We start from the raw sequence: 22,207 nt of genomic DNA, 5'->3' as shown, positions 1-22,207 counted from the left end.
TCCCAGTTCAGAATCTGGCTATATGCAAATTAGTCTGTCCCTGGCCCAGTGCATCATGGGAACAGGGCAGACCAAACTACCAAGCCAATTCTTCACTGGAAAGGAAACAAGCTTCCGGGGACCGGTTTCTGGCATTACAGCCATCTTCGGCCCGGCTTGCTTGAATCCTGATGGTGCAGTGAGCAAGGGACTCATGTCTGAGCATACCCTTCCACACTCATGGTGGCCAAAATAATTTCAAAAAGGGGGTGGTGATGGACAGAGTATCTGAGTTAATCAGAACACTCCTACCCAGTCAACAGATCAGGGCTTGATCCATCACCGTTTTTTAGCTCCCTGCACCATCCCAGTTCAGAACGTGGCTATATGCAAATTAGTCTGTCCCTGGCCCAGTGCATCATGGGAACAGGGCAGACCAAACTACCAAGCCAATTCTTCACTGGAAAGGAAACAAGCTTCCGGGGACCGGTTTCTGGCATTACAGCCGTCTTCGGCCTGGCTTGCTTGAATCCTGATGGTGCAGTGAGCAAGGGACTCATGTCTGAGCATACCCTTCCACACTCATGGTGGCCAAAATAATTTCAAAAAGGGGGTGGTGATGGACAGAGTATCTGAGTTAATCAGAACACTCCTACCCAGTCAACAGATCAGGGCTTGATCCATCACCGTTTTTTAGCTCACTGCACCATCCCAGTTCAGAACCTGGCTATATGCAAATTAGTCTGTCCCTGGCCCAGTGCATCATGGTAACAGGGCAGACCAAACTACCAAGCCAATTCTTCACTGGAAAGGAAACAAGCTTCCGGGGACCGGTTTCTGGCATTACAGCCGTCTTCGGCCCGGCTTGCTTGAATCCTGATGGTGCAGTGAGCAAGGGACTCATGTCTGAGCATACCCTTCCACACTCATGGTGGCCAAAATAATTTCAAAAAGGGGGTGGGATGGTGCAGTGAGCTAAAAAACGGTGATGGATCAAGCCCTGATCTTTGGACTGGGTAAGAGTGGTCTGCTTAATTCAGACACTCTGTTCATCACCACCCCCTTTTCTGTGTCGTGTTCTGCAACTCCTCCTGTTATCAACTCTTCATTTTCCGTAGAGTACTCTTCTGGACCAAACAAACGAAACTGCACATCATCACAAACCTTTTCTACCTCTGCCACAGAACAATGCAAAAGTGTTCTATTAGTTTCTCCTAAACATAAAGCAGGAGTTTTCACATAGTACAGCCTCCTCACTAAATTTTTCATTGTTGAGTGCTGCACGGCTAACATCCTGAAATGATGAAAGGTGCTTTGGCACACTTTAAAAAAAAATAATATTTTTATTGAAGCGTAATAAGCAATCCACAGTGGAAAAAACAAATAACATATCAAGTACGGAAATTATCAGATGCCATATATAACATCACACGTTGAATACTGGTGTACACAGTAGGATTGCGTAGTGATCATTTAGAATGATACAAGGCTCAAAATTTTGAAATACAGCAACAGAAAAACCAAAAAACAGAAGTAACATCACAGGAATTTAAATCAAAATAAAAACCAAAAAACAAAATCATATCTACGAGATTTCAAGACCAATACAGTCAGCCGGTTCGCGGTGTTTCAAATACCACCATGGGCAATGTTATCAGCACAGACCCAAAAAATGCCACCAAGCACCCCGCATCCCTGGAATGGGAATCAAGAAAGAACAAACACATATGAGCATTAATACAAAAGGGCAGTGGACTGTACAGGTAAATGTACCCTGGCATACTGCCCGGAGCACCGTCCTGAGCGAGCCGAAGTCGGCGGCGTGCCCTACGCGGCATAGGGAACGCGTGAGCAATGAATAGCAGTCGAGACACAATAATTGTTGTCAAGGACATAGTACCACCAGACGACATACACTCAGCCGCGTGAAGCATGGGGCAAGCGCAAGTAGCACGCACAACAATGAGTTGTCGAGTGCGCCTTCCGAGCCGCTCTTGCTCTAGCCCACCCCTGTTGGCGCGATAGGATGAAGTGACTGGGAAGGCGTTTCTTGAGCGAGTTTCGCAATGTATTGTCGGTATGGACCCCAAATGTCAGTTGGGCGGGAAGCAGTTGGAAGTTGTTCCGAATATTCCACACTATTCACATTGCAGTAGGCCACACTCCTAAGCCATGAAGCAACCGTCGGGGCGCGACGTGCACACCAGAGCAGCGCTACCTCTCTTTTTGCCAAGAGGAAGCAAATGGACGCCAATCTACGAAGATGGCGGGGGAAATTTGCAACGTAGCCCAGCAACGCAATTTCAGGTGTAAAACTCAACGTCAGTCCCAACATGTCGCCCAAAACCCGGTGGACCTCCAGCCAGTAAGTGTGTAACCTTGGGCTAGTCCAAGACAGATGTGCGAAGTCCGCCTGCGGGACGTTGCATTTGGGGCAGCAGTGGGGCCTACTGGCATCGATTCTGTGAGCAAGCGCCGGTGTGTGATACATCCTACGCAGGAATTTAAAGTGTATGAGCTTGTGTCTACTGTTCATGGATACATCCCTGGTCATAGCACAACATGCCTCTCATTGGTCGTCCGAAATCTGTGTGCCCAGATCGCGCTCCCACGCAGCACGCACCACCCCGTCTGACGCTGGAAGAGAGGCCAAGCACAGTTTATAGAGCTTGGACACCACGTGCGCCCCTGATTTGTTTTGTATTATGAATGTAAGTGCGGGGTTGTCTTCCGGGGGAAGGGGAATGTGGGCTTTGGCACACTTTCTTTGATAAACAAGTGTCCACATATATTTTTAGGAAATGACTTTGTCCTTTTACCAGTAGCTCTATTTTCATTTACCACTTTTTCTGCATTTTGCCCCTTTTGTGTCTCAGTTCTGCATAGATACTGTATTTGCTTCTTCTTCTGAGCTTTTGTAGGCATTCTAACTGTCTGTAGTTATGCAGATATTGTTCTGTAAATATAATAAGTATATTTAAATTGTTACTCTAGCCAACGTACCAACTACTTTACTACTCACTTACACATCATACAAAAACTGTTTTTGTTATGTTGCAGTTTTAAATCTACAGATGAACCAAGCTATATAACTACATGCACTTACTTCAATATACCAAACCCAAAGCAAACCACAAAACTTTATTTACTACTTTCCTTTTAATATTATAGCACCCTCTCCTACAACACAGCTGCACCATATCTCAGTTCTCAAATATACATAGTAAAAGACCAGTTTATCCCTTCTGTAGTAAATTTTAAAATGAACATCAACCAAAGTGCAGAAGTACATAGAGTGAGTGTCTCAATACTGTAAATCTGAAAACACAACATAAGCACTATTTGTGTACCTTTCTACCACCTCCTCACTGGCGGACTTAGGGGGTCATTAGGATGGCGGGCGGACTTTGCCCGCCCGCCATCCTCGTGGTAATCGGGACCGCCCACCATAAGGGCGGGGGTCCCTTGGGGAGTATTAGGATGTGCCCGCCACAGTGGCGGGCACATCCTGTATTTTTAGCATTGTGGCGGGCGGTGCTCTCTGCACCGCCCGCCACAATGCTAAAAAAGCATTTCAGCATTTGCATAATCAAAGCAGCAGGCACCGCGCGGTGCCTGATGCTTTGATTATGCTAATGCAGGGGGGTACCACAGGTACCCCCCGCGTGCACCCCCATACTCTCCATCACTCTGGGGGCCCGCACAGTGCCCTCAGAGTGAAGTCCGCCTGCCTTGCCGCCACGGAAAAGCAACTGCAGATGCCCATCCAAATATGGCTGGCGGTGTCTGATAGACACCGCCACCATATGAACCCTTGCCCGCCCCGGCCGCAAGGCAACCGGGGCGGAAAAGTGGCGGGCGGTGTTTGCCTCCGCTGCGGTCCCCCCTGCCATTGTAATGTGGCGTGGGGAAAAGGGTGTCGGGCGGGCATTTATGTTGGGCGGATCGCCACCGCCACCATGGCGGTGGCAATCCACCCGACATGGTAATGGACCCCTTAGTGTCTCAGCACTTTTTTCCTTAGATGCATCAGATTTAAAATTTGGGAAACGGCGGATTTAAAAATCAGCATATTAATCTCTATCACAGCATATAGCTCACTAATTCTTCCAAGTACATGGAAAGAGTGTGTCACGGGTTGCATATATAATTTAACAGATGGTTGTAAAAGACTACATATTTGACACTAAAACTTGTAAATAAATGTGGTTGTGGTTGAATACATCAGTACTCCCTGGATGACTGGATGAGTGCATAGGTAGTGTTTAGGTGAATCCCTGAGTATATAGGTAGTGCATGGATGATTCCATGAGTATGCGGGAACTCGATGGGTTGTTCCATAGCTGCATAGTTACTGCCTGTGTGTTTGCATGAGTATATTGCTACTATCTGGGTGTTTGGATGGGTGCATGAGTAGTGCCTGAATGATTAGATAAGTGCATGACTAATGCCTCAATAATTCAACACATCCATAGATAGTGGTTGGATGACTAAATGAGTGCAACTCTAGTGCCTGGGTGATGCAGGAGTGCAAGCGTAGTATATAGGTGATTTATGGAGTATATAGAGGGTGCATACATGATTGTTTAAGTGCATGTATAGCACCTGGCAGACTGGATGAGTGCATGAGTAGTGTTTCAGTGATTGTATGAGTACATGGCTGCCGCCCATGAGTTTTTGGTTGAGTGAACAGGTAGGGCCTTAGATAAGTACATGGGTAGTGCCTGGATAATTGAAGGAGTCCATCAGCAGTACCTGGATGATTAGATGAGTACATGACTAGTGTCTGAGTGATTGCATGAGTCTATTGTTTAAGTTTGAGTGACTGGATGAAATCAAGTGTACCGCTGGGGAGATTGTATTAATGCAAGGGTATTGCCACTGTAATTAAAAGAGTGCATAGACCCGCTCGCTCTTTTTACGGCCGAGCAATAACATCTCTAGTATGGGCTTCGGGTGCATGCTATTGAACACCAGGTCAGCTTGCAAACATGCGCAGGACATCTATGAGCTTCTCGATATAGATAAACCACTATGTCTCATGCTTACTGAGACATGGTGGGGTGACTCTTCTAACCCTGACGTCGCTTTGGCAATCCCGCCTGATTACAACATCTTCAGAAAGGATAGAGCCAAGGGAAGGGGAGGTGGAGTAGCGCTAGTGGTCCGGAAAGGAACCCCCTGTGAGATCCTGCCAGCTATTGACATCCGAGGCTCGGAGACCCTAGCCTTCTCTATCACTCTTTCGCCCCACCAATCCTTCAAGGGACTGCTCGTATATAGGCCACCTGGTACTCCCGGCACCTTCTTTGAAGATCTGGATACGGTGCTGGTGGAGTTGGCCCTGAAAGCCGAACATTTCATCGTGGCTGGCGATTTTAACTTCCGGATGGATGATTCATCCGACCCGGCTGCCGCCAAACTCTCGGAGGCGCTGACCCCGCTGGGGCTCATCCCCTACTTTCAGGAGCCTACGCATGAGAAGGGGCATACCCTTGACCAGGTCTTCTCGTCTGTCCCTCTCGAGGGTATAGAGATCACTCCTGTCCTATGGTCTGACCACTTTCTTGCCAAATTTCTGATCAAGGGCATAGTTAAATCAGTGCCTATCCAGGCACATCAACAGGGTCGTGTCCATAGGGCTTTCCATCGAGTTACCCCGGAGATGCTGGCCCAGGCAGCTGAGGCCCACCCCTGCCTTCTTTCAGGTGATCTAGACAGGGATCTGCAGACCATGCAAGACTGGTTAGTGGACAGGCTAAACGATCTTGCCCCGGAAGTAACATCTCGCCCGACACCGAAACGGGTCTCTGCGCCTTGGTTTACCGCTGCACTGTCGGCTACGCGGCAGCAGTGCAAGGTAGCCGAAAGAGCCTGGCGGGCACAATATGACACTGTTGCCAAGTTGACATACCAAACGGTGGTTAAGGCTTATCACCGGGACATCCGCCTGGAGAAAAAAGCTTATCTAGCCAGGAGAATTGATACTGCCTCCAACTCCTGCAAGGAGATTTTCTCCATTGTGAGAGAATTCACCTCACCTTGGTCTAACACCTCGGACCAAAAACCATCTGGTACCTGGGCCACGGACCTTGCTGACTTCTTCACGAGCAAGATCCAACGCATCCAGGAGTCATTCCTGGTACCAGCGTCTGCGGGCCAGACTGAGCCCGACATCACCACACTGCCACAGGCCGGGCCAGGGGCGACGTTGAGTGTGTTTCCCCCAATCTCTGCTCTGGACTCCCTGGCTCTCATGGGCAATTTAAAATCGGGTTCTCCCCTTGACCCATGTCCTGCTAAATTTCTAGCGAAAGTCGCGGAGGTGATCAACCCGCTGGCTAATCCACTCTTAAATCTTTCGCTGAGGCTCGGTGTGGTCCCGCGAACCTGGAAGCAGGCGATGGTGATTCCCTTGCTCAAAAAACCTGGTCTAGACCCGAAGGCCCCTGTTAATTATAGGCCTATCTCTCTGCTGCCGGCCCTCACGAAGATTCTGGAAAAGCACGTCCATGGCGTGCTCTCCAACTTTCTTGAATCTAATGAGATCCTGCATGCCACCCAATCGGGCTTTCGTCCCCATCTCAGTACTGAGACAGCGCTCCTGGAGGTCTCGGAAACCATTAAAGGGGTTCTGGACTCTGGGGGCAAAGTCATGCTGGTGATGTTAGACCTGTCGGCGGCGTTCGACACCGTTCCACATGATGGTCTTCTCGCTAGACTTTTCGAGATAGGCTTACGGGGGACGGTGTTCGACTGGTTTTCCTCTTTCCTAGCCGGCCGCCGGCAATCGATCTGGGCCCCGCCTGATTCCGCCGTGATGCCGCCTCTGGGAGTCGGGGTCCCTCAGGGCTCTATTTTGAGCCCGACCCTCTTTAACATCATTATGACCCCATTGGCGGCGTTGGTGGAGTCGCATGGTGCCCAGATCGTATCCTACGCGGACGACGCCCAGCTCCTCTTCTCTTGTAAGAGAGGAGGCGACTTTGATGGGGAGAGTATTCGGGATTGCCTTGGGGCTGTTTTTCATTGGTTCCATCTAAACAGCCTTAAGTGCAATTCCGACAAGTCCGAAGTACTTTTCTTTGGGTGCGACACAGAGCCAGATTGGCAGACCTGGTGGCCACTGGATATGTTCCCTCCGTCCTGCTCCTCTCAGGTTGCTAAGAATCTGGGGGTGAAGATGGATAACAGGCTTACCTTGAAATCCCAGATCCTGGGGGTGTCGGGCATTTGCTTTGGCATTCTCAGGATGCTGCGGAGGTTCCTTCCTCTGTTATCCGTGGAACATAGGACGCTGACAGTCCAGGCTCTGATTGGGTCCAGGTTGGATTATTCCAACGTTCTTTACCTGGGCCTTCCAGAGTACTTGCTGCAGCGGCTTCAAGTGGTACAGAACGCCGCTGCCAGGGCAATCTTTGGCCTTGGTAGGCGCTCCAGGGCCTCGGGCTTGCTGGCAACTTTACATTGGCTTCCTATCCGCAAGAGGATCGCCTTTAAGGCGCTGACCTTGGCCTACAAAGCTCTTCACAAGGAGGGAGCCAAGTACCTCCAAAAGAGGCTGGTCTTTTATCATCCGACCAGGTCTCTGAGGTCGGAAGCCCTGTACCTTGCTGTTGTCCCCCGGGTAAAGAAAGCGCGCCTCGGAGGCCGCTCTTTTGGACTGTTGGCATCTCAGTTGTGGAACTCTTTACCACTGGCCCTGCGGGGAGCCACCAGTCTACTGGCTTTTAGGAAAGGCCTTAAAACTTGGCTGTTCACTCAGTAGCCGGTCTTCCGTGAATCTTTGGCCCACTCTTCTGTTAGTTTTTTTATCTGGTGTTATGTTAGTATGTTGCAGTTTTGTCTCTTTCTCCAATAAAGCGCCGGGACACTCTCTTTGAGTAGCCGCGCGCTATAGAAATAAACAATTAACATAACATAACATAACTGGATGGGCGATAGGTTCACTGCAATGGTATTCCCTGCATAATTGAATGAGTTCATGAGTAGTGCCAGAGTGTATGGATGAGTGCATGGGTTGTGCCGCAGTATTTTGATGAGTGCTTGCGTTGTAAGTGGGTGTTTGGATGAGTGCATGGGTTGTGCCTGGGTATTTGAATGACTGCAAGTCACAGCCTTGGTGATTGTGTGAGTGAATGGTTAGTATCTGGGTGATTGGATGAATGCATGGATACATAGTTCAATGAGTACATAATTAGTGCCGGCGTGATGGGAAGAGAGCATGTGCAGTGCCTGGGTGATTGAATAAGTGTGTGGATAGTGCATCAGTGATTCGATGACTGCCTAAATAGTTGCTGAGTGATTAGATGAGTGCCTGAGTAGTGCCTGGGTGACTTTGAAAGTAACTCCATTGCTGTTGGATATATAACAGTTGTGACTATATATGTGACTCATTGTTTAAGTCCTTCTGTCAGTATCAAACTACCTGTTTTGGTGTATCTATCTATCTTTTTCTACTTAGTTATGTGTGAGTGAAGTCTAGATATCACAGTTGACTTATTATTGGATACACAGCTCTGTTGGAGCATACATTGCTCTGTTACTCAGCATGCACATGCATCAGTACATTTGCAAAACTTAAAATAAAGATTCTCACTTTTTCAAAGCACAAAACCTTTTCATAATGGCATACCTACATCATTTTCCAAATGTTTCTTGTGTTTAAAACATATATTCAGCATTTCTCAAAGAAAACTTACACACCAAGTGAAGCTAGCATAAGAACTCTCAAGAGAAAGTCTGCACTAATAACCTTCCTCAATTTTAACAAAGCATATTTAACGAAATATACCACCCTCACCACATACATTAAATTTTCAACAGCCTTAAAGAACATAGATCACGATGTGAACATATATGTAATTTCATAATAGATATATACCTTCAGGCCATCTTTAGAATAATATATAGTTCACTGCATCTTTAAATAAACTCAAGAGGTTATTCGCACATATAACTATCTGCAACTACAAAAACCATATCTCACCATCTAAGCATATGCAAATGGTTATATAAGTTAAAAACTACATTGACAAACACTTCCTAATATGTACCTAACAAGTATTACTACTTTATAATTCATATACAGGCATAGCACATTTTCTTACCTTTTATTTGTGACTACACTACTCCTGTTTAATAACTTAATGACTAAAAGTAGTACATCTCCCAGAATGCAAATAACATAGATGTACCTATTCTGCACATGTTGCTTAGATATTTAAAACATTCTTAGTTTTAAATACATTCCTAACTTTCAACTACACTATACTGTTGTTTTTCTATAAAGTGCACAATGTAATACAGGAGCACTAATTCATTTTCCTCTTACTTCCCAAAACATTTGATACTAACATCTTAAACACATACCCTCTGCCAGATACAGCTCGTCTGATATTTTTTCAAATCACTGTGATACTCTTTTTTTGATCAAACTCCCATATACAGCTTCATTTCTAATATCGTTTTTTTAAATGATTAAAACGTTATGGACATACCAGTGAATTGAGTTTGTAGATTATGTTGGTGTTTTAGCTCCTTTTGGACAGTTTTGACACTGTTAGGTTTTATAAAAATAAAGCACAAGAATGGTACACCACCCTGGTACACCATCCTCATACAAAACAACCATAAAATGGCAGCCTCTTCAACTCTGCAGTCTGTAATCACGAGAAAGGTAGCAAATAAAATCATGTCTTTCATTTTAGACTACTCTAGCTCTACTTGTGAACGGTTAGTAACTTTCAAACCTTTCCCACTCTTTCAAAAAGAGATTCCTGTCTATGTGTGTCTGCTATATTTTCTCGATCATTGCGGAGTAATCGCAACAACAAAAAACGGAGTCCAAACCTATATTTACCTTTATTTTTTTCATTTAAATGCTGCAGAACAGTTTATTACATAGTCCTGAAATGGCAATTAAACAGTATAATTAGTTCAATTTTGTCATAACTTCACTACTTTTTTATAAAATGTCCTGCCTCTTTGACAGTGAAAGTATCAACCTAGGCAGTAGAAAGAAACTTGCCCACGTAATAGTGGTAGGACATGAACAACTCACTTCCAGTTAAAGGCAATTTTTATTAAACCTAAGGCAACAAAACACAATTACAGTTATAGAGTAAAATAGCATGTAACCATACAAAGGGGGCAAAAATTAAGACAATTGTGAAACAAATTACTTTATGAAATAAAATACATAAAACAACAATAATTCATAAAAAACACATTAGGGGCCCGATGTAGGTCGGTCGGTAACGGCCGAAAATCGGTATTTTCGGCCGTTACCGACCGGTATTTGAGCTTTGGTATGTAGGGACACATATTTTACAGAATCGGTAAATTTACCGATCGGTAAATTTACCGATTCTGTAAAATACCGAATCGGTATTTCTACCGATTAGGTAAATTTGGTATGTAGGTGGGACTCTTCTGAGTCCCACAAGCCTTACCGATTCGGTATTTTAGCATCAAATTCAATTTGATGTTAAAATACCGATTCAGGTGTGCATGCACATGTGTGCATGCACACCTGTGCCATATGACAGGCAGACCTGCCCTTAGGGCAGGTATGCCTGCCACATGGCCCCCGAACCTTTTTTGGGGGTGCTAGAGGGTGTCAAAGTGACACCCCCTGCACCCTTGTCAAAATCGGTATTTACCGATTCGGTAAATACCGACCGGTAATACCCCATTCATTCCTATGGGCTTCAAAGCCCATAGGAATGAATGGAGCATTACCGGTCGGTATTTACCGAATCGGTAAATACAGATATTTACCGATTCGGTAAATGGAACATCTGGATGGTCCTACATACCCCCCTTCTTATTTACCGATTCTTAATTACCGAATCGGTAAAATTCGGTAATTAAAAATCGGTAAATAAGTCCTACCTACATCGGGCCCATAGACTCTCTATAAACAACATATAATGAGTATTTTGTCGAGTATTTTGTCGACGGGAGTTTCGGCGACCAGCGCCTTCTTCAAGACAGTAACTCAAAATACCTAAAATTAAAATCACAATTAGTGACACAAATTAAAATTGATAGGTTTTTTCTTGTTCAAAAAAAAGGGACAACAATCAATACATAATCGTTATGCAAAATTTAAACAATCATAAATTCATAAATATAATGCACTATAATAGGAAGTGGGGAGGGGGGAGTCCTATATATTGAACAAGCTAGTCCCAAGTTAAGGGAAATCTAAAAGGGATCCTCAGTGCTCATAAAAAATATAAAACACGATATAAGGATAAATTGCCCAAAGGCACAGTCAATAATCATTTGTCCTTAGAATGATAAAAGCATAAAGGACAGAATTGAATGAGAAACAGATAGACACAGGGAGAGCCTCAACTAATATCTTATGTTTATATGTTGAGCTGACCTATCTGTTAAAGTGGATACTCCATCTTGCTTGTATTTCCGGAGAGATGGGGTACAGGCCATGAGCCATATTGAACCGTCCTAAAGATCTATGTTTAAATGTGAGGCCTAGAAAAATATTGGGAAGGAATAAAAGGGACTGTACTTACTTCCAAGCTACAAAGTTCTGTAAATGTCACTCTCATTGGATGTCTGAGTTGTAACACTGTTATATCACTTCAGGTAAGTCTACTTTTGAGATAAAAAGGGTGAGCTTCTTAATAAAATGATTTGATGAAAGAAGCTGTGGAAAACAAGAATAGCAGAATTTCAAAGAAACGGCATGTTATTAAATTTTCCCCCTTTCCCCCCAGTTTGGTCGACTGCTGTAAATAGAAGGCCTATGTAATTTGTCATTTCAAGACCATCTAAACTAAAGATACATCTTGACATGGTGTAGTACCTAGTTACCAGCTTACAATGACAGATTTAAAAAGCTGAAGAGTTACAATTAACACAAAGATATCAGGTTAAAGACCAAAGGGAAAACAGTCAGTAATCCTCATAAGGTCAGTAGTCATGTGTATGATCAAATTTATATACCTTGTATAAAAGGGCGTGTCCGCGGACCTTGATAGCGAGCGAAGGAAATCACGCTCAAAACTAAATTCGATAAAAACAATCAGGGCAGCAATTCGTCCTGAGAAAACACAGCCACAATGATAATGTGGAACGCTAAATTATTAGTCTGAACAGAAAAAAACATATATATATATGATATAACGATCGTTTAATTAACACGACCTGGGCTATACCTGAATTAGTACTTGATAGTATCTACGCCTCCACCTGACAACTGGACAAAATAGTCTGCAATTCAGCTTGTGGTAAAATAGTGCTGAAAGAATAAACAAAAAAGCTCAATTTAATCGTCTATCTATGATGATGTAAAGAGAGCGAAATGGCACGCAAACAGATTGTACCTAAACTGATCAAATGTTTACATACACTCCATACCTAATAATAGCGCGATTATTTCTAAAAAGCTGGGTTCTGTGCCAGACGAGTTTTCTAAGTTCACAATATCGGGATTTGGATAATTACTGAAAGGAAAAAATAAAAAGACGTATTGGTGGTCTAACATTCTAGACTCGGGGACTTGACAGAAAACAGCCCTCATGAGACAGACACCTTTCCCCCAAAACACTCTTAGCTGAGTGTGTGTAGCAACCCAGTGGAACCAGCAGGTCACAAGTTCAAAGCACATTCTAGAAGGACCATGCTACTTCCAAATGAGAGGCGGGAGGTGTGGTTTACTCCTTAGGTTCAAAAGTATATCCACGTCTGTATTACATTTCTTTTTTTTAAACAACAGCCAATAATAGGACTTCTTGCCAATGCATCTAACACACTACCTAATTTTATTCACTTACATGCTGACAGCATCCAATTAAATATATCTTTTAAAACAGCAGCACCACAAAATGACTCCATTTTAACTTCTTATCTTTTGGATAACTACCTCATTCAACTCAATCCTTCCCCTGATTGCTTTTGCTCCTTCACTGTAAAATTCTTAGAGTGTTGATTGTTGGCCATATCTATGTCTATTGGGCTAAAGAGGCTGCAAAAAAGAGAGATATTGACAGGGACTTGGATATGACAAATGTGGAGATTACTTGGTTTGGTCAGAGAGGGTTAAAGTTTCATCACTTGCTGGTGTTTGGTTTAATGCATTCTGGACTAACGAGCTCCTCACCTAATGATGTGGTGGAAATGACCTAGGCACATTAACTGGGGTAGGGCTGGAAATCCTAATTAAGGATACATTTACAAAACGGATGTCACTTTTCCCTCACACTATCTTGGTGTACTCTAATATATGCTAAAGACAAATTAATTATGTCCACAGATTGACCAATCCAGGAAACATAATAAAACTGTTTTTTCATTCCTCAGAGACCCAAGCATGGGCTATATCTATAACAACAATCTGCAATTTGACAAGAATGAAATCTACAGGCATTTCTGTGTGACCTGAAGCTCTGCATTAAGACTTATTTGTAGCTAGAACATACTCAAAAAGAACCCCAAGGGCTCTTATGAAAGACACCCACCCCAAACATATAAAAAAGAAATCCTAACAGAAATCTCTGTATTATTTTGGATTTACATTTTTCATGAATATCCTGCAAATATGTAAAGCAAAAGCAGCCATACAATAGCCAACAACACTTCTAAAAATGTTATCTCTAAAATTCATTTTAAAATAATATGTATGACTGAATGTATGAATAACAGTAAACATTAATTTACTGATTGGGTGCATCAGTGCAAGTGTAAGCAATTGAATGACTGTATCAGTATGTGTATGAATCAATCAATGGATATATACATTTGTTTATGAGGAAGTCATTGGGTACATCAGTCCATGGATGTGTAACTAAATGGCTGGATCACTGCATGAATTAAGTAATCAGTGCACATTTTTCTGATTAAATGTGTGAAAGAGTGCATAGGTCAGTCTCTCCCTCAGTTTCCCACCGAGCGCATCAGTGTTTCAGTGCTTCTGCAACTGACTGGGTGCATCAGTGACTGACTGGGTCTGTAAATGGGTGTGTTAGTGTCTAACTGAGACTGTCAGTAAGTGCCAGTCTTTGAGTTCCTCCGTGAGTCACTGAGTATCTGAGTGGGTTTGTCACTGGGTATCTGAGTGTCTGAGTGGGTTCTTGAGTGAGTGCATCAGTGTCTGAGTGAGTCTGTGAAGGGGTGCTTTAGTATCTGACTGGGTCCACTTTTGAATGCCTTATAACTATAGAAGTCAGTGTAACATTTTTGCTGTTGCCGATATTTGAAAAGGTGTCTGTCTCTGACTATTTTTGAGAGCAAGTGAATGAGTGTCTCAGTACCTCTCTGAAGGGATGTGTCAGTGTTTGGGTGAGTCTGTGAGTGGATGTATCAGTGTCAGAGTGGATCTGTGACTGGGTGCACCAGTCTCTGAGTGAATCTAGAAGACGGTCCACCAGTGTCTGAGTGAGTCTGTGAGTGGGTACATGAGTGTTTGACTGGGCTTGCGAGTGGGTGTGTCACTGTCCAATTGGGTGTGTGAGTGGGTGTGTCCGTGTTTGAATGAATATGTTGGTGTATATGTTAGTGTCTGAGTGAGTCTGTCACTGGGAGCGTCAGTCTCAAAGTACGCGTGTCACTTGATGTGCCGGACTCTGACAGGGGCTTGCATTTTAATACATATCAAAAGGACTCACTCTACTTTTTTGTTGCCCCTGATGACCACGACATTGTTGTGAAGGTGATCGCCTTTTTCCAACGACAGTACATGGGGGACCGTGCTGGTGGTTGCAGCATCATCACGAATATCGCACACGATTAAAAAAGAAAATATTGGACACATAACTTGTGCCACTAATACCCCCATTTCCTCAAACATCGGGTCAGAGTATCTCCAGCCTGACCCCTTATGTTTACTTTCACAGAAAGTTTCAGCCCAGAGAATCTTTCCCAATCGATAAAGTGACGGCCAAAACATTCTGTTCCGATTGCGGGCACCCAATCACAGCATTCCTGTTGGTGCGTGCAGTCGTAATTAATCGTGAAATCGCCATGAAATAGCCATGGCCAGAGATGTCACTATAATGTTCAACTTTCATTTTTGCACCAAATAACAAAAAGCACAATTTGTCCAACAACACCGACCTTTTTGCCAAACGTGTTGCAATTCTATTTAGTGGTTCAGGCTGTAGTCGTGTTAAAAGGTTCATATAAAAATTAACAATGCAAACACCAGCCTTTTTTCAACCCCATTTTTCTCAGCCCCCACTTCACAGATCCCCCTAAAACTTTCCGTGTGCAACAAGAATCAAGCAGCACTTTTTGGGGAAAACATTGTGAAGATTCGTCAAACGCACCAAAGTTATAGACAACTTAAAAAATACTTTTCCTATTGTCCTAACTAAAACTACCTACTAGAGTCCGCCAGCAGGTGATATATGTATATAAATAAATATAAATATATATATATATATATATATATATTCACTGAAAAAACCATAGGTTATAGACCATATATAGTTAGGAATTTGCATTTACAAAACCTTGAAAATTCACTGAAAAAACCATAGGTTATAGACCATATATAGTTAGGAATTAGCATTTACAAAACCTTATTTTACTCACACAAAACCATTGAAATTCCATATATAGTTAGTTGCACTAACTATATATCGCGCACCCGCAATCCACTGCTGATGATGTCACATATTACATCATTCATGGCATGGTCAGTGACATCACTGATGACATCACTGATGACATCTCAAATGACATCACTGATGACATCACTGATGACAACATCCAGTGACTGTATGTTTCTGTAAAGTTAAAATATGTCTTACATATTGAAGAATGAGTGGAAGTATAAGTGTCTGGACGAAGGATTTAGTAGGTGCATGACTGAATGTATGAGTGAGTGATTAAATGTGTCTCACTGAGTGCATGGGTTAGTGACTAAACTGTCTTAATTTGTGCATCATTATGTCTGTTGTTCTGTAAACTGCTGCATGTGTTGATCAGTAGCTATATGAGTAACTATATGGGTTATTGATTGGTTGCCCAAGTATTTGTATGGGAGACTGAGTGTGTGTGTGGCTGGCTGGGAGGTGTGTGACTCTGTGCAGATCAATGTGTACTTGTATCAATGATTGTATAAGAGAGTAAGTATGTGTTAGTATATGTTTGAAAATGTAAGGTGCTCTATGTTTAACTGTATAGACAAGAAAAACCTGGCTGTTCTCCTAGTAGGCCTCCAGGAAGTTCTTCTTTTTATCTGTTGGTTGTTTATGTTTCTTTTAAACTGTGTTGTGTTATCCTACATTACTTCCCCTTATCTAAAGCGCCGGGACACTCTTTTTGAGTAACCGTTGCGCTATACAAAACAATAAATAACATAACATAACATAACAAAATGGAAGTGTGATTGATTCTTTACAGGACTGACTAGGTGTGTGAGTAACTCCATGGATGAGTGGCAGAGTGTGAGTGTCTGTATAGGTGTATGAGTGCATATGATAGTGTTGTAAAGATGAGTGATTGTATGTATGAATGATTGTATGGGTGAATGAGTGAATGTGTGTGTAGACGTAGGAATCAGTGAGTGTGTATGTAGTAACTAGTATTGGTGTGTCAATGGTTTCAAAAATTATACTCTGTATTTAACACTGGGTGTAACAGAGGTTATATTAAAATGTGAGGAGATGCATTGTATTGTCACATGAATGATATCATCAGTGATGTGATCATTGATGTCAAATGAGATGTCATCAGTGATGTCATCAGTGATGTCATTTGAGATGTCATCAGTGATGTCATCAGTGATGTCACTGACCATGCCATGAATGATGTAATATGTGACATCATCAGCAGTGGATTGCGGGTGCGCGATATATAGTTAGTGCAACTAACTATATATGGAATTTCAATGGTTTTGTGTGAGTAAAATAAGGTTTTGTAAATGCTAATTCCTAACTATATATGATCTATAACCTATGGTTTTTTCAGTGAATTTTCAAGGTTTTGTAAATGCAAATTCCTAACTATATATGGTCTATAACCTATGTTTTTTTCAGTGAATTTCATTGGTTTTTTAAAAGCTAATATCTATATCTGTAAAATATATTCTTTATTACGTGACGTATCACGTAGCCACGTGAGACGCCTCATGACACGTCGCATAACCGTGACGTATCGGCTCTGCAGCGCAAACAAAACCCGTAACGTAAGCGCGCCGGAGCACGCTTACAGATATATATATTTTTTTTAACCTTAATTAGACAAAATCCACACGTGCACATATCTTGAGGCCTTGCAAAGGCACATCAAACAAACAGTCCCTACAATTTTTCAAAGTTTGCTGGAAATCTATTCCCTTAATTTTTTTTTTACTGTTTCTCTTGGTTTTCCCCTTGTTACGCTTACCGGGACGCTACCCGGTACGCGAACCGGACGCTCCAAAAACACAAGATGGCGGACTCCCGTTACGCTGCCGGTTAGCTGCCCGGTTCGCGTACCGGGAAGCGCCTCTACCGCGAAAAATCGCAATTTTTTTTTTTTTGCCCCGCGGGGGACTTTAATATCCCCCTCATCAATCCTAGGGGGTCAGGAGGGGTTTACCTTGCCCCCTTTCCTTCATTTCCCCCTTCGTTTTTCACCACATCTTGTCTCTCGAACCTACCGAGAAACAAGATGGCGGCCGCTCCGGACTGTTTACAATGTTGACAGCTACGCTGCCGGTGAGCTGCCCGGTTCGCGTACCGGGACGCGCCTCTACGGCGAAAATTTTTATTTTTTTATTTTTTGCCCCGCGGGGCACTTTAATATCCCCCTCATCAATCCTAGGGGGTCAGGAGGGGTCTACCTTGCCCCCTTTCCTTCATTCCCCCCTTCGTTTTTCACCACATCTTGTCTCTCGATCCTACCGAGAGACAAGATGGCGGCCGCTCCGGACTTTTTAGAATGTTGACAGACACCGGAGAGCCAATCAGCTTCGCTTCGCGAAGTTCCGTTACGCGTCAGGTACGCGAACCGGGGCGCTGACCGGAGCGCGCTTACAGATATATATATTTTTTTGAACGTTAATTTCTCAAAATCCACTGGAGCACATATATTGAGACCTAGCAAAGGCACATCGGGCTACCAGTCCCTACAATTTTGCCAAGTTTCGTGGAAATCCATTCTGCCGTTCGAGCTAAAAGTGAGGCCAACCGCCCTATGGAAAATTGCATGGGAAAAACGCGTTTTGGGACCCCCCTTTTTTCTCGGCCCCCCCTTGACGAATTTTCAGGGGCTGCTCAGAAACAAAATGTTCAATTTTCCTGAAAATTTCAGCCAATTCCGTCCTCAAACGCCAAAGTTATTCGACATAGAATTTTCAAAAATCCCATAGAGAAAAAATCCTAACTATATATACCTACTGGCTATCGCCAGTAGGTAATATATATATATATATATATATATATATATATATATATATATATATTCACTGAAAAAAACCATAGGTTTCAGGCGTTATATAGTTAGGAATTAGCTTTTAAAAAACCTTTGAACTTCACTCAAAAAACTATACGTTTTAGGGGTGTTATAGTTAGCTGGACATTTCACTCATACATAACCATTGAAATTGCTCCTATATAGTTAGTTGTACTAACTATATTTCGCGCACCCGCAATCCACTGCTGATGATGTCACATATTAGATCATTCATGACATGGTCAGTGACATCACTGATGACATCTCAAATGACATCACTGATGACATGGTTTTGTATGAGTGAAATGTCCAGCTAACTATAACACCCCTAAAACTTATAGTTTTTTGAGTGAATTTCAAAGGTTTTTTTAAATAACAATTTTTAAATCTATTAATTGTTATTTTTTTATACTGATTTACTACATTTTTGCAGACAGGTGTTCAGAGGGCACGCCCCCTTTTTACAACGTTCTGCAGCGGAACCCCTGGCGCGTTTGCAGAGGAGGAACTAATTCCCCTTGCATACTGGGGGTCCCTGGGGGGCAACTAGCCCACCAGGAGCCTCCAGTATAAGCCAGGGAGCTGCATTACAGAGTGGTGTAATGAGGCCACACCCTTTTTTTACCTCTCTCTGCAACGCAGCCCCTGGGCGTGTTTGCAGAGGGGGAACTAATTCCCCTTGCATACTGCGGGTCCCTGGGGGCCAACTAGCCCACCTGGAACCTGCAGTATGCACCAGGGGGCTGCATTGAAGAGAGGTGTAATGAGGCCACACCCTTTTTTACACCTCCCTGCAGCGCAACCCCTGGCGTGTTTGCAGAATAGAAACTAATTCCCCTTGCATACTGGGGGTCCCTGGGGGCCAAGTAGCCCACCAGGAGCCTCCAGTATGCGCCAAGGGGCTGTGTTGCTTTGCCCCGGGGGCGGCGGTCCCCGGGGCAGTGTTGGGGGGATTGTGGACCCCCCACACTTCTTTATCACTATGCCGCCGTGATTTGGTCCCCCCGGGGGGTAATTTTTAAAAAAACAGACGAGTTTTTTTTTTAAAGAAATGTGGGCCTTTTTGGTCCTTGTGGGACCACCTGGGCAGGCCTAGAGGGTCAGGGTGTATCTACCCTGCCCCCGTTTTGTGTTCTTCACGTTTGTTTTTCTGCTTTCTTGTGCCTCGGTCTATCTACACGCACACATATACACATATATATATATATATGCATTTATATATATGCATGTGTATATATATATATACATACATATATAAACATATATAATCTGCATATCTATATAAATACAAATATGAATGCATGCATACATATGCATATATGCATACATATGCATGTTATTTACATGAAAGTTTGAAAAACACTATTAAAAGCAAAGCTAAAAAGCCACCTCATTACAAACAGAATGGCTTTAACTTAAACGAGGGCGAGATCTATTGCATTTTCAATGCTTGTTTACTTTGGTTCCATCAAGAAGGCATTCAGATGTGTCACACATTTGCCATAAATTCTGAATGTTAGCACTCTAGTTGCTCATTATATCACTGTAGTAAAGCTACTGCTCACCAGTGAAGTCTGCTGCTGGTATTCAAAGTGCATGTTTCAGTCTGCATGTCAGAATTCTTTTAATGAAATAGAAGAGGATTTGAGAAGTCACTCAAAATGTGCCCTAATTTTTCTTTCTGAAGCCCTAATCATACTTTCTATGGCAAAATGAACCCCCTCATTTTGTTCCTTTTTAAATTAAATGTTTTCAGACTTACCACTTCATTCCAATCAAGATGGCTTCTGTTGTGCCATACTTTTGTCATAAGTAAGACTGTTAGCGCTCTAGTTGTTCTTTAGAACACTCTGGGACATTCTGTCATTGGGCTATACTTGGGCTACATCTGGGTGATATTTGGGCTACATTTGGGCTCTATTGTCTCTGGTGGCCATCTTGGGAGACTGCATGTCAGAATGTTTTAATGAAATAGAATAGGATTTGAGAAGTCACTCAAAATGTGCCCTAATTTTTCTTTCTGCAGCACTAATCATACTTTCTATGGCAAAATATATCCTCATATTGTTCCTTTTTAAATTAAATGTTTTAAGAGTTACCACTTCATTCCAATCAAGATGGCTTCTGTTGTGCCATACTTTTGTCATAAGTAAGATTGTTAGCGCTCTAGTTGTTCTTTAGAACACTCTGGGACATTCTGTCATTGGGCTATACTTGGGCTACATCTGGGTGCTATTTGGGCTACATTTGGGCTCTTTTGTCTCTGGTGGCCATCTTGGGAGACTGCATGTCAGAAGTTTTTAATGAAATAGAATAGGATTTGAGAAGTCACTCAAAATGTGCCCTAATTTTTCTTTCTGCAGCACTAATCTTAATTTCTATGGCAAAATGAACCCCCTCATTTTGTTCCTTTTTAAATTAAATGTTTTCAGACTTACCACTTCATTCCAATCAAGATGGCTTCTGGTGTGCCATACTTTTGTCATACGTAAGACTGTTAGCGCTCTAGTTGTTCTTTAGAACACTCTGGGACGCTGCAGTAGAACACAAAGGAATCAACTGACAGTCTCTGTCCTTGTTGGATGTACATGTTTTACTGAGAATGTCAGGCTTCATTCTCACATGACTGAGAAAGATAATGTGAATTTACAGAAAATATGCTTTCAGTTTAGCTTATAGATCCCCTTCCAAACCACTGTGGGAAAAGCATGAGATAATAGTTTTCTTTCAAACACGATTCATGATATCCCAGCAGAAGGCTTTTTCACATGGTAAAATCACCTTAAAACACACCACAATTCCTAAAATTAGTATGGTACCATCAACAAATGAATTATAATTTAACTAAAGTCCTAAAACCCTCTATTAACTACAATGCTTTTTAATGAGGTGCTATCATGTATATTGGTCCCAAGATGGCTGCCAACACTTCTTGGATGAAGAATTTGAATTTTGAAAACAAATTTTTTTTGCCTTGGTGGTCCTTGTGGGACCCCCTGAGCAGGTCTAGGGGGTTAGGTTGCTTCTACCCTTCCCCCTTTTTGAGTTCTACACGTTTGTTTTTCTGCTTTCCTGTGCCTCAGTCTACTGAGGCACAAGATGGCTGCCAACACTTTCTGGTTTGGAGTGTTGACAGACATTGGCAGCCAATCAGAATGCAGCTCATGCTCGGAAAGGTCAGCTTACAGTAAGCTTACACGTAAGCTGCTATAGATATATATATTTTTTCTCTTTTGATTTTCTCAGGAACTACTGGAGGGATTTTCACCAAATATAGCAAAAGCACATCTGCGTACCAGTCCATACAATTTTGCAAAGTTTGGCGTAATTCCGTTCAGCGGTTCGGGCTGTAGACTTGTCAGACCGTCCTATGGAAATTAACATGGGGAAAACACGTTTTGGGACCCCCCTTTTTTCTCAGCCCCCGCTTCACAAATCCCCCCGAAACTTTCAGTGAAGGAGCGCAGCAGAGCTGGCCAAAATTTTGGAAAATTACACACAAATTCCTCAACCAGCGCCAGAGTTATTCCCAATAGAATGTTGCGGATTTCCTATTGTAGCCAATCCTATCTATATATACCTACTGGCGACCGCCACAGGTCATCAAATTCCCAACAGCAGCTGGCTGAAAAGTGGGACACGGACACCAGTTAAGTGCATGAATTATCTTTTTTATTTGCTGACACTGATCGACATGGCAGATGACGCGTATCACCCAACGGGTGGGCTTGACAAAAAATGTTGGGCTGCCACTACCGAGTCATCCTCCTTGCTCCATGAAAATAGAAGCTGGGTGTCATCTGCGTATGTCAGCACT

At 43.0% G+C, this 22,207-nt stretch overlaps 1 long non-coding RNA gene across 1 annotated transcript in view; it reads right to left on the bottom strand.

The window, feature by feature from the left end:
• Positions 1–22,207, bottom strand: part of LOC144753550 (uncharacterized) — a 285,586-nt gene that overhangs the window by 7,582 nt on the left and 255,797 nt on the right. The window lies entirely within an intron of this gene.

This window comes from Lissotriton helveticus, chromosome 5_1 (assembly GCF_964261635.1).
Source record: "Lissotriton helveticus chromosome 5_1, aLisHel1.1, whole genome shotgun sequence".
NCBI lineage: Eukaryota > Metazoa > Chordata > Amphibia > Caudata > Salamandridae > Lissotriton > Lissotriton helveticus.
This window is presented reverse-complemented; position numbering and strand designations above follow the sequence as displayed.